Here is a 14417-nt window from a genome sequence, read left to right as displayed (position 1 = left end):
GAACCCCTGTCCCTTTTTTATTTCTCCCAAGTAGATTGGGATTTCTACCATAGACTCATCTTTTCCTTACCTTCGATCCCTTTATGACCGAGAACCGCATGTAGATGAAAACTCCCCCTTGATCAAAATCTCCGCAATGCTTCTTGGTATCCCACAACATATCTTGATGAAGCACTATTTGAGATTATTGAATTAATCGCCTCCTGACTATCAATATATGTACATATTGACGCAAGTGCTTATTGAGCACGCTTTCTCACGAATTTCTGCAGCTTTCTTCACTGCTACAATATCCGCATACCCTCCAAGTTTCTTAGTAAATGTACACCTTTGTGTGGCTCGTCACCAACCCAGGTTCCCAAAGTAAAGAACGGGCTTGACAATAACTGTAATAAATTCACAATAAGTGAGGCGATGGCTTTCTTCACTCTCGCTTCCAAATGGAGTTTCCACAGCAATTTGCTATGTAGTAAATCTCCAAGATATTTGTTGCTGCAGTTCTTTGTAGGGTCTTCATACTGCATGTATTTGCCTGGTCTTCCGTCGAACCACTCAAGCAATCGGCTGATGACTAGCGTGCCCTGCATTGGTAATAATACCTGTAGCATTGCATTGTTTACAGATTCAGTGAACTCGCACAGATTCAATAGCGACGTGATTATTCTGCAGTTTGAAGGTTTAATGTGGTCGTATTAGTTGATCCCGAGATGGTCGGGCTAGTACTTTTATCGTGTTTGTTTCCGGAACGTACGGGATCTGTATCAGGCAAAGGGCCATCAACAACGATAACATTCGCCAGGACCTAAGGGGAGTGCCTTTACCGTTAATACAACAACAACAAACATTCCCCCTGCCATCTGCAACATTAATAATAATAATAATGATAATAATAATAATAATAATAAATACGTTCTTCTTTTTATTAAAGCAGCAGCTTTAATTTCATATCCATATTACACAAATATATTTTTAAAATACCCGGGCACGCATTTTGCATTTCAAATTCCTAGTCTCGAGGGGTTTGAAAAGTATCCTCACATTTAAGTTAGACCTCAGCTGATGCAATAGTGAAAGTGTCACTAAACTCTGTGCCATGGTTTCTGAGTGGTGTTAATACAAACTTACAGACAGCAAGAGCACAATTTTAAAAACTGGTTACTTGGGTTTAGGGTATCCAAATTACAACCCCTCCAATCAATTTTTCTTAAACATCTTCAATGTACAGACATCGAGCTGTGAGAGTTTTATTATATTGTAACGAATTTACTTGCAAATCCTCTTATTTGCAATCCTCTGCTAAGTTCGAATCACTAAACTGTTGAATAAATAACTCAAATTCGCAGTAATGCAAAATGGCCTTTATTAAAGTACTTCACAATAACACTCAAACTGTGCAACGAATAGCTTGCTTAATAACCACACTGATTGATAGCTCAATGAAACTCTACTATTCAAAATAATACTGCTATTGCTCGCTAGATATCGTCTTAATCGCAACTACTTGACAACTCAAATCAAACTGAATTACTTTTTACTCGCTTGTGCCGCTTTTAAAGTTTACGCTGCATACATCTAGGCTCTTCTATTTCCAGAACTTACCAACTATTTCGAGTGTTTATAGTTCTCATATAGTTTCTACTTGTTTACAATTTTCTACTTTTCAGCGTCTCTCAGATATATGTGAGTTTGTAGTTTACAGTCTCTCGCACACACATAGGCGTATAAGTAAATGCATCTGTGTGTGACATATCTCGGCTGCCTTATATATGTGTATACATGATTTGATTATTGACGTAAACACTGCTTAGCATGGCCTTAGTGATGGTATAGCTTAGTGATGCTAATATCCGTGACAATATGTAGAGATTCGCACAACTACTAAACTAGTTATTACTTACTAGCAGACCCGGCAGACGTTGTTCTGTCCTAAATTTGGTCTATCTGCATACATCTTAATAAGGGTTTTCCGTCTAACTCTGCATCCCCCCTCTTATATTTTTCTTAATCCTTTTATTCACTCCTCCCTCCGTTTTTTTTCGATTCATCTATCTCTATTTCGTCTCACTCTATCTCTTTCTCAGTATCCTTCTCCTTCCCTCATTTCTCTTCTCTCAAGTTCTTCTCATTCTTCTTCATCCCTTATTGCCAGTCCCAGAGGGTTGTATGTATTTTGTTCCAGTTCTATTCCGAGTCCCAGTCCCACTCCGAGTCTCAGCCCTAGCCCTAGTCCTTATCCCAGTCCCAGTCCGTCTCTGGTCTAGTTCCCGGAAAAAATGATCGTAAATACTAATACAGGTAAATTAATACACCAAATTTCAAGCAAATTGAATAGGAAGTACATATGTATATAGGTATGTGGGTATTATTAATTCATGTCTTTATTTCGGCTTCGCATGCTTATTTATCAGTTTTGCCAGGTTGATGTGACTAAATCGAATATGACAATGGAAATTACTTTAAAGCTCTCAGGAACAGCTTTCCTTTGATATCCATATTACACACACATTGTAGGGGTATCCGGGTCCTCGTTTTGGCCTATATTTCAAGACCATTGTTACCCAGCGATATACAAGTTACTCTGTACTAAAGCACACATCAACAGCTTTCATTTGCTATCCATATTACACACACCTTCTAGTGGTATCCGGGTCAAGGTTTCGGTCTATATCTCGAGACCGTATTCACCAATAGGTATGAAAACTACCCTGTACTAAAGCACTCATCAACAGCTTTCATTTGATATCCATATTGTATAAACACATTCTAGGGGTGCCCGGGTCCACGTGTTGGCCTATATCTCGAGACCATAGTCACCAATAGGTACGAAAAATACCCTGTATTAAAGCACTCATCAACAGCTTTCATTTGGTAGCCACGATTTTATCTCAAGACCCTAGCCAGAACGGGATAAAAAGTATCCTATGCCCGTTCCCTGGTTCTAAGCTACATTTCCACAAATTTTCAGCCAAATCGCTTCATCAGTTCTTGAGTTATGCGTAGTGTAACTAACACGACTTTCTTTTATATATTTAGATTTGTATGGGAGGTGCCACGCCCAATTTTTCCCAATTCCACATTTTCGTGGTGATGTTAGGCATTGACCTCATATATTTCCTTACTGAATTTCAATGTTCTGAGATTTATACCTTCAGAGTTATGCAGTACCAAAGATTTCATTTGCATGGGAGGTGCCACGCCCCTTTTATATATCCAAATTATTTTTAGCCTAAAACTTTCCCGGTGATCGGAGGAACCTATAGCCAAAATTTGGTGATGATTGAAGTGTGGGAAATACGTTTCCATAAGTAATACCCACACACACAGAATTTGATTTTTGTCAGGGCGTATGAGTAACTTTTTCACATATTGATCACATCTATGAAAATCAAAACAGCAATCAGCGCGATAAATCACATGATTGGAAAAATATTAAATTCCCAAATTTTTTTTTTTTTTTTTTTTTTTTTTGAAAACCACACTCCGGTCCGTTAAAATATTGCTACATATTTACCTCAATTAAATTCAAATTAAAAATTTCGAACTAACATAAACATTTCAATTCACTTAAATTAATACATTTCAAATAGTATTTCCAAATTATTAAATATTTGGACGAATGAACAAAACAAAAACTAAATATACCAACTGAAGTGACTGTAAAACCAAAACCAACAAAAAAGTATCACTCACATGGCGGTAAACTTTCGAAAACCAGCAATTATCAAAATGTACAACTTCAAACTACAAACAAGCAAAACATACTGAAATTCCAAATAAAAGCCATACGAGCAAAACTAATACCAAACACAAAAAATTCAGGCCACAACAATTTGTATTTACATTTACAACTGATTCTATGTAAATGTGTATGTGCATGTGTATATCTGACTATTACAAATATTGTGCGATATATCCCTAAAGAGAGCGGTCTGCGATTGATCTCTTTTGTCCATATTGGGGTATAATTGATCCCCTATAATCTCTTTTGGGTATATTTGGCATCATTCATTGTGAAATGTATGTAGCCAGTTGAAAAAAGACAAAAAACAAACAGAAATGAAATGAATAAAACAAAACGATTAAATGTGATTTAATAGCATTATTTAAAAGAAATGCGGAGCTCTATACCGAACCTAAAATACTAGGACCATATGTCCCATTATCGTCATATATGTTTTCTTTTTATTATTCTACAATACCAATACGAACAAAAATTAACAATATTGTATTAGAGTTTACACAATTATAAAATCCGTAAGAAATTCCATACGGGTAGAAAGAGGACGTCCGAAAGTACACATAGGCGAACAAAAGAGACTTCTGTGACTCTGGCTGCTAAGGCACGAAGAGAATATGTCCGACACTACTCATATGGATACAAAAAGGGCCTGACGGGTATTTCCCATAGGAGTACAAAGAGGAAGTGTCGAACATTACAAAAAGGGTATGTCCGACAGTAGCCGTAAGAGTATAAAGAGGACCTTCCGACACTACCCGTTCAGGCATAAACAATTGGTCTCTCTATAGGTCATGCTCAAACAAAACCAACCATCCCATATAAGGGGATCAGAACTGGCTATAGTCACATACTTCTTGACGGCTTATCCCGTATTCATCCTAGACTAGTCGTATTTGCAGGAAAACAACTCTTACATATAAATGTAAGCACATTAACATACATATATGTGTATATATATATATATATATCTGTATGTGTAAGCAAAGGCCTTCAAAGTGATTTTTGAATAGTCAGTAGAAGCACTATTTAGAAAGATATTAAATTTCAATTCTCCATTTGCCAAATTTCAACAAAAAGATAAACAAACTTAAATATTTGGAATGTTTTAAGCACTTCAATCGGGAAATGCGTGGATTTTATTTATATGGGTCAGTATTGACCAAACACAAATAGGTTAACAAATTTCGAATATAAAAAAGATTTGGTTGGTAATAACAATACAAAAAAAATATAAAATGTCTAATAGAAAAGCATTAAACCTTCGTGCTCAGACCATTAATATCGGCAAAAGATAAAACAGGCCGACACAATGTTAATTGTGGCCAGACCCAGAAACTTTTCGATACTTTTTAAAAGGTCCTTGACTCTGCAATTCTGAAAATCAAAACAGATTTGTATACTCATCGTGTAGTTGCACTTAAGGGTATAATAACTTCGTTTGGATAACGGTTGTACGTAGTGCCCAAAAGGAAGCCAGATAGACAAAGGCTTCCTTAATTAATTTAAATTATCAGCTTCGAGAAAGAATTGGATTGAGCCATCTCCGTCCGAGACGCCTTTCCAGGAAGAAAAAAAAAACATAGGCAGAAAAGCGTTAGTGCGAGGATCTTGAGCTGCTAACGATCAGGAATAATTATAACCACACCCCCTTTTTCGATATCGAAATTTTCGAAAAGTGGTAAAACTGCCACAATTCAATACCACGGACGTATAGAGAATCAAACTTGATATTTGTGCAGACTTTATGTGGTGAAATAGATATTTGGTGGATTTTTGGAAAATGGATAAGCCACTGTCCATATTTAGAAGGAGCACATTTAAAAAATTGAAAGTGATTGGAGATATCGTGTTGAAATTTGCCATTAAGCTGCCCTTGCTATTATATACATAACCTTTAAAAATTTACAAAATCGGCTGGTGGCCACGGCCACTTTAGAAAAATTCGATATCGAAATTTTGAAAATGGAAATATTCCGAATTATTGCATTATCAAAAGCCAATGAAGTAATGGAGTTTTAAATGTGGAGTAACTTTATGACGAAAGGCCGAAATTTGTCAGCTTCTGTAAAATGGGCGTGGCACCGCTTGTTTTGCAAACTGTATATCAAAAGCCTTTGAAGCTATCATGTTTAAATTTGGAATGAAGTTTGCCCTTGCTATCACATATTCACTATGCAAAAACTAACAAAATTCTTTTGACGGCCACGCCCACTTTAAAAAAATCGATACCGAGATTAGAAAAAAACCTTTAAACTGATAACAATTGATGCGAGAGTTATTTTTATAACAAAAAACTGAAATTCGCTCTAATTTTGGAATATGGGTGTGGCATCGTCTTCGCCCATTTACAAAAAAAAATTGATATCAAAATTTCGAAAAACGGAAAAAATACCAAAATAAATACACAAAAATCGACGAAGTCATATAGCTTAATATTTGGGTTGACATTATAACATAAAATGGAAATCACTAAAGCTTTTAAAAATGGCTGCGGCCTGCCCACATTTCGAAGAAGAAAATTTTAAAGCTTTTCGTTAAAAATGTTGAGATTGGGCAAGATGTACTTAATGAAAATTTTCAAAATCCGTTGACGAACCGCCCACTTCTAAAAAAAATATTTTTCTAAGACCAATTTGTGCAAAAAAAAATTACTACATTAACGGTATAAAACTTAGTTGTTCTAATATTGCACGTCAGAAGTGAAATGATGCAGAAAAGTTGGGTTTTTCAATAAACAAATAATACCATTAATCGAACAATAATCACTAAATTCTAAGGAAATATGGTGAGAGAATTTCTTTTATGACTGTTAAAATTTCGTGCAAAAATGAGCGAAATCGCCTTTGAAACCACACCCACTTTTTTACCCAGCCTTCCGTCTGTCCTTTCGATCGTATGTTAACAGGTTAAAGGGTTGACTGCTAAAACGCTACCAAAAATATCGAGAGAGGTGTAAAAAAACGCGTATTGACCTCGACAATAATAATCCAGTTGAAGTTGGCGATTTTCATGTGGTTGTTGTAATGTTGTTTTACTCACAAAAAAAAGTTTGAACATAAGTGTTTTACGCGGATATAGTTTTTGTCTCCAAGCCGGTGTTGGACTCACCCAGGGTAATTTTTATAAGCGCGGCCGAAGGCTGCCAATGCAGAAAGGTGTTCCGCGCAAAAATACTATAGATCCCACCTTCGGTTTGGGAGGGACTCGCGGGTCCTTTTTCGGTTTTTCGTTAATATTGTGACGAATACTAGCAACACTAAGGGGTACTATCATCTCTAAGCCGATGCTAAGCAGTGACTTGTATGCACATCAATAATTCAGCCATTATGTCTACAAATATGTACGTACACGCAGCGGAGAAGCAACGCAGAACCACATGCATATATCTGAGATACTTCCGAAAGTATGCAATGCTTGCGCAAGTGTCGCTCACACATACAAGCGCATAGGGTTTGAGAGAAACTATAAAATCATGCATCTGTAGTTACAGCTGAGTAATTTTATAGCTGATAACTAACTAGTAAGTTCTGGAAATAGAAAAGCCTAGAAATATGCAACGAGGAAACCAGACAGTATAAAAGGCAGCAACAGTAGAGGTACGACAATCAGTTTTGGTTAAGCAAGCTATAAGTTGTGAAGTATTAGTGATATTGTGAAGTACTTTAATAAAGGCCATTTTACATTATTGAATAGTGGAGTTCAGTGATTCGAACGTTAGTATAAGGTTGCAAATAAGGGGAATTGGACTAAATTCGTTACAATATCTTTTGAAGCTAAAATTTCCTTTTCCGCCTTCAGATTATTAATACTGAGGTCAAGACGCATCGTTTGCCAAATCTCACAATAGTTTTGGGAGCATATTAGCAGTCGACCCCTCAACTGGACTTTTACCGAGAATGTATTAAAAAATAAATATCAACAACAAATTAAGTATAATAGCTTATCGAAACTCAATATATATTGACATTGAAAATTACCGAAATAAAATTGTAACCGCGCCCACTTTTTCGATATCGAACATTTCGAAAAATGGAAAAGTTTACACAATGCATTAACAAATGCTGTTTTAGAGGTGAAACTTGCATTAAATGTACGAAGCAAAAAAATAAGTAATATTTTGCTATATGAGCGTGGCTCCACCCACATTTAGTAGGATAAATTCGATTGAAAAAAAGAAAAACAAAATTAGAACGTGTGCAGCCCTGCACTTTTTTAGTGTATACCTCCACAACAATTTTAATGCCATAAGTTGAACAAAAATCGTCCACTTCTAATAAAAAAATCTGGGAAATGTGAGAATCTATTCAGATTCAGCATATCTCAAGCCATCATAGAAGTGTTAGCTTACTTCTAGGTGCAAAATTTGTCGACCTCGTTAATCATTCCCGTAAGCTCCTCCCATTTTAGTACAACGAGAGCTTTTTACTGCCTCTGTCGGGCTTTGTGTGAGCTCATCCTGATACTGGAACTCACTGTTTCATATACATAAATACATTCGTATTGAACACTCGCAAATGTACACTGAAATCACTATGAATTTGTAACATTAGACAAAACAAGCAGTAAAACAACTGTTAAGGATATCACTATCATCAGCAACAAAAACTATAACAAAGCCAAAATATACATTTGCTAGTCAAAAACGCATTTTAACAAAATATTTATTTCATTTAATGGAAGATATGCCTCGTGCACAAAAACAACACCAATGGCACTATGGTCACCTATGGGAAATTTATTGAGCAACATGGCCTTGGTTGAAGCGCGCTTAGATTTTGTTTGCGCTGTGAGTTATTTTTTGGTCATAGCTGTACTTTGCTGATGGTGCATTATATTAGAGCACTGACCACGAAAAAAAAATATATAAAATAAAAATTGGATCAAGTGCAAGGTATGAAGCACTCAACAATGAATAATTCGCCTATACTCAAACATAATACATATGTAACCTTCAAAGGTGTATTTTTTTTAGTATTTGCTCTATTCTTTTACATATTTCACTTTTGCATCCTTTTGAATTGTTGTGGAGCCAACAGCTGATTTTGAGCACACACTATTTAATAATAATGTTATCACACCACAGGATATGCAATGGTAACAAAAAGGCAACATTAATTCAAAAACTCAACAAATAATTCAAAGACTCTTAGAAAAAGAACATTGACAATTTTTAACAAATTTCGTCTAGTGAATTTATTTCTTTTATTTTCCATACTTTAAGAAGAAACTTCATGAATTTAACAAACCAATTTCGAAAATATTTAAAAAAAAATCGAGAACGCTAGAAATGTTTTTGAAAATTTCAAATTTTATTTTAGAATTTTTGAATTTCACTGAGCATGCACTTTGGTAGCCAAAACAATTTTAATCTGCGAAAATTCGCACTGACTTTTGAAAAATTTTTTCCGCAGGGTGTGTTAGTTTTCTTTCATATAAAACAAAAATTTTCAAACTTTGTAAGGGAAAAATTTAAAACACCTTTTGGGGCCATCAGAATTCGTTTTAGAGGTATGGTTCCTTCCGCAAAGTTTCTTATTTTGATCCTTAGAATACAATTTTCACAGAGCAATGAGCGATTTTTAAATCGACCCGTCCTATTCAATAGTGAACCCCGCTTCCCATCTTTACACCCTTTCACATTCTCTTCAAATTTTTCTTTCATTTCTCTTTTAATTATTGTACATCCCTTATTCGATTTATCTTTCTCACACTCCCGAACCTATTCTCACCTCAGCTCCCGCTCCCACTCCAACTGCCACTCCCACTCCTACCCTCCTGTTCAACTCCCTCCCTCATATTAATTTCTTCATATACGTAATCTCTATACCAAGTATAAAATAACTGCTTCACCCGATTTTATGTCTAACTTTTCACTGGACTGTGGAAACCTCTGACTGTTCTGTGAACTAGACCGTTGGTTCGGAAATAGCTTCGTCGGACCAAAAACATTAAATTTGGTACCATGGGGTGAAGATAGCCTCACAAATGGTGGATATGTTCTTGTTCTCGACGTTCTTAATCACTGCGAACAAAGGCAATGTGCGTAGCCTAATTTAATGCGGGCCTTCTTATATTGGGCTTGGAATTTTGTAGCAGATAGAGTATTCAATTTAATTCATTTTAACATAAATACGACTTGCTAAACCCGCTTCGCTTAGTTACTAAAAGACTAAAATGCCTTAAAGCAGACTTCAAATTTCGAAAAAAAAATTGTATGTGGAAATAACGCAAACCTAATCCAGTATACAGAACAATATCGCATATCACAAAGTGAGACTTTCAAAAACTGCAAACTACATGTTCTAAAAAGACAATTTCGACTTTTAAATTTTAAGATATAAATTTCGCAATATAAAAAAGTTTTTGTGGAGAAACAAAAGTACAGTAAATAAATCAAAAAAACTTTCACTTTCAGGCGCAAATATTTCAAAAAGCACTATTTCCCAAGCCGGCCTCAGCTTTGAGATACACTATGCCTTCATTAAACTATAGGCTCGCTTCTGTGTTTTAAATTTTTCGGACTAATTAACACTTGCATACAATTTGTACAGCATTTTTTTGTATAAATTAGGACAGCCAAAATTCATATAAGACTTTAGACATGAAGGTCACCAAAGAATGCAAATTTAGTGATATTTATTATTTTAGAGCTGCAAGCATTTACAACTGCCTAAACCACATATAAAATAAAATAAGTCGTTCCTGTTACAGACACTTTTGTTAGTTTTAAAAGTTTGCGCATGCAGCTTTATCTTCACTTGAAGCATAAATTTAGGCGCACTTTATTTCCCAATTCAAGCGCGCTCGTTGAGTGATATGGGCCATTGCGCGTGTGTCTCATAAATATTGCAAACAAAACTGTTGTTATGCGCACAACATTGCTTTTGTATTGTTTTTTATCGCATACAACGATTTTTTTTTTTTTGTACTTTTATTTCTATATCCACCACTTGTTTTTTGGATCGCTTTTTTTACTTTTTAAAATATATATTGTGGTCCAGATAAAACAGGACTTGCCATTCATGCATAACCACTTGAATATTGTAGTGAGTGAGTGAGTAGTTGCATTGGCATCAGCAACAGCCACGACAGCAAACATCAAAATCAGAACAAGTGTAACGTCCCTGACCAGTGTAGTACATACATGCACACATGCACGCAAACATATACAGAAACTTTCTCCTTATGCAGTTATATACATTTGTTTATTGCTGCGTCACTAACTGCCACCTCAAGCATTCCCACTTTTAGTAAATAAAAAACAACTGATATTTTTTTGTGTAAGTGTGCGTGTGACGAGCTTTTGTGTACGGTGCTTGTTAGTGAAGCATGCATATGTATACATATGTATATCTTTTCAAGTTACAAGTTGAAAAGTATTTCAAGATTTACCTGTCAGTGTCATAAAAACCACGGCAACAACACAACGAATTCATGGCACTTTCTATGACAACTAAAATGTGGGAACCAGAGAACATTGTGGGTAAAGAGAAAACTCAACAGCGCGAATATGAAAAACTGAAGATCGAAAACTCGATTTCGAATATTCGAAATCAAAAAGTTTATTTCGAAAATTCGACTTCAAAAATTCGAGTTCGAAAATTCTAAATGCTATTTAACTTTAAGTAGTGATGCTAACCTATAGTATTCAGAGAAATATGAACATTATAGGTCAGGCTAGTTTAAGTGGTATGCACACCTGGCAATGTAGACGGTAGCTTTTAGGAGAATCGTTATGTAGTAAGCATATAATTTCGAATACGACCGATCTCGACAAAACATAAGACTTGCGGGAAGACAAGTGAGCCGAGAACTAAGTACTTTATCTTTTTTCAGCAAAAATGGACAGTCAAGCATGAAGCGATTTGTCGATTCCACCCCATCATATTTGATGCAAGAAATGAGCTTTCTAATATATTTAGACAAGCCCTTAATCACTTTTGTTAAATGAGCTTTGGTGAATCTTATAATCTTTGCAGATCTTCTGTATCCATTTTAAGCCAGAATGTTCTCTCTACTCCAAAAGAAGCATTATATACGCAGCGGATTAAGAGGTTCACAATATTTCACACGGCTGGCATGTCAGTCGACAAAGTAGATTGAACATCTCGCATCCACCGCATCACTAATCTCGGTCACTTCTTCTTGGAAAAGCTTCAGTGATAAGGCGGCACTAAGTCATTGCAAACACCAAGTTCTTGGGCTTATCGTCTGATTCGCACAAGTTCCCCGGCTACTGCCTCAAATAAGTTTTCTAATACACCCCTTAGGGAACGACTGAGGGGAGTCCTTTACGGGGAACAGTTGTCGGCTTAATATCGTATTTCCTGTCTTGGGCAAAAGCGACGTCGCTAAGAATTATAAGATGATCAAAATAAGAGAGAGCGCCTAGCTTTATCACTACTCCCGATACTGCAGTGTATTTATATATGTATATATGAATAATTCAAGAGATGCAGGGTACGTCAGATTCGATAAGTATGGCAGATGCCATGCCTTCTTTAAATATCCTTAATAAAATGCTCCCGGAGGTCCGGAGTACAAAAAGTTCTATTAATATGGATAATGCCGCGCCCCCTTTTCACATATCTCCTTTTTTGATTGAGCTGATCTAAAATAAAACTCTAGGGAATGCTTATGAAAATTTTCATCTGTCTGTGGTCTGAGGATTTCAGGAAAAAGTCTCGAGCAACTTTTTAACGAATTTCAATATTTTTACACTTTCAGAGAAATGCATTACGTAAGATAAGATTAGGACGGCCGACGCCACTCCAGCTTAATATATTTATAAAAATTATCTATAGAGCTAGGAAGGTCTTCAAGAGATGTTGAGATATATTTCTACATACAAATAGAAATAATTTGAATTTAATTAATTGGATGATGAGTGGAGTGCCACCCTTTCTTGACCTGCTATCCCGAGAATTCCCTAGCTTAACAAAAATTAAAAATAACGCCCTATAACAGAATAAACGCCCAGCTTTTCAAGACTGATTTTTTTTTTAAAGAGACCTCATTTATGTACACTGATCAAGGACGTCCTCTCTCAGTAAAGTGTTAATACATATAAGCTGAGAAGGAGCGCGACCTCAAACTCTCTTTCAGACCATCTGATAATTGTAGTATCTTCCAGGCAGAAGTATCAGCTATCATGAAAGTTGTGAATTAGTTATGAAAACATACTTTCCGCTAGGAAATCTTTACTTTTAGCAACAACTGAGTGAATCTCTTCTCTCTTATTTGTTCAAGTCTGAACTTTCACTAAACTGTCTTCTGGCGACGTTCCTCTGGGCGTCGTTTATCTAAGAAAACTTAGCCAAAACTGGATCCTAAGGGACTCCATCAAGTTAACAACTTATTTTGGTATAAAATTTCCAGACGTATAAGAGTAATAACTGAGTGCTGCTTTATTGTTAGGCATACAGAAAGACCAGGAGTGCAGTATCTTCGATAGTGTAGGAATTGTAAATATGACGAAGAGAATAAAACGCTAGATCATTTCACGCTCAACTACACGGTGTGAAGTGGTACAAGGGCTCCCATTTCTGAATAATCTACGCCAAGTCGTGAGTTACGACATCAAGGACTTGATAACCCTTTTCAGATCACTAAAACGGTTCGAAGCGGAGGAAAAATAGTATATATTTTGTAGTATCACAATGAGTCTCCTGGCACTGGCCTATGTATTCCTCCATGATAGCCACTTCAAGCCAACCTAAGCTGAAGTAGGTATGAAAAAAATTTGTTGATAGGACGATTTCAATCAAATTTTGTGACAGCTCGTTTTGGCAACAAGTCTCGAGATAAGATTTTTTTAGTAAAAAATTTCAAGTTAGCATTTTCGTGGAAAAAAATCTGTGATTGCATTTTCTTCTAACAAATCTTTAAATCGTTTCTGAAAAAAAAATTTGAGATGGAATTTTCTACGAACTAATTCGGATTAGGGTGGAACTGTATTCAAGCGTCTATAAAAATGTTCACAGTTTAACAATTTTGCAAGTTTTGAGTTAAGGGTCCGTACGGTTTTGACCATCTTCAGGCCGATAATATGGTGAATTACCTACAATCAGTTTGACACCTTTCACTTGCAAGCATCGTTGGCGCTTCTCTATGTCTTGTAGTTTCTCTGGTGGCACTGCTCTTCGCTCATCTCTCTTCAACCATATCTATTCACACGCGCACACAAACACAACTTATCGTGTCTTTTACTGCCCTTGTACATTTCTGCCCTTTTATTTTTTGATTGCATTCAAGTGTATTTTTGAGTGTTATTTCCATTCTTTTTGTTTTTAGTTTTTTATAACCGCTACTTCAATGCTATTACTTGCATATACCATCATATTTTTATTTTCACTTTTTATATACAAATATATTTTATTTAACATTTTTTATTGTACACATTTTTCTTTCTTTCAGGAGTAAACTCTTTGGGCTGTACATTTCATTGTCCTTTCCATTTCAATGAAAACTATCAAAGTGGAGATTATAAGAGCCATAGATTTTATAACAAGTCATCATATATATATAGAACTTTGTATGTTTGTACGTGTAGCTGGGACCGTAAGTTTGCATAACGAACAAAATATGCAGTACAATGTTATTATATAAATATTAAAATATTTTTTGCACAAATTTCCCAAATTATTATTTTTTCTTTTACATTTTTCTTTCTGAGAAA

The 14417-nt window shown here is 35.6% G+C and overlaps 1 protein-coding gene across 5 annotated transcripts in view; it reads right to left on the bottom strand.

Moving 5' to 3' along the window:
- The window catches only part of dpr1 (defective proboscis extension response 1), a 550132-nt gene that overhangs the window by 515142 nt on the left and 20573 nt on the right, over positions 1–14417 (bottom strand). The gene's annotated exons all lie outside the window — the stretch shown is intronic.

Source organism: Eurosta solidaginis, chromosome 3 (assembly GCF_040869045.1).
Source record: "Eurosta solidaginis isolate ZX-2024a chromosome 3, ASM4086904v1, whole genome shotgun sequence".
NCBI lineage: Eukaryota > Metazoa > Arthropoda > Insecta > Diptera > Tephritidae > Eurosta > Eurosta solidaginis.
Note: the sequence above shows the minus strand (reverse complement) of the source record. Positions and strands in the feature narration are given on the sequence as shown.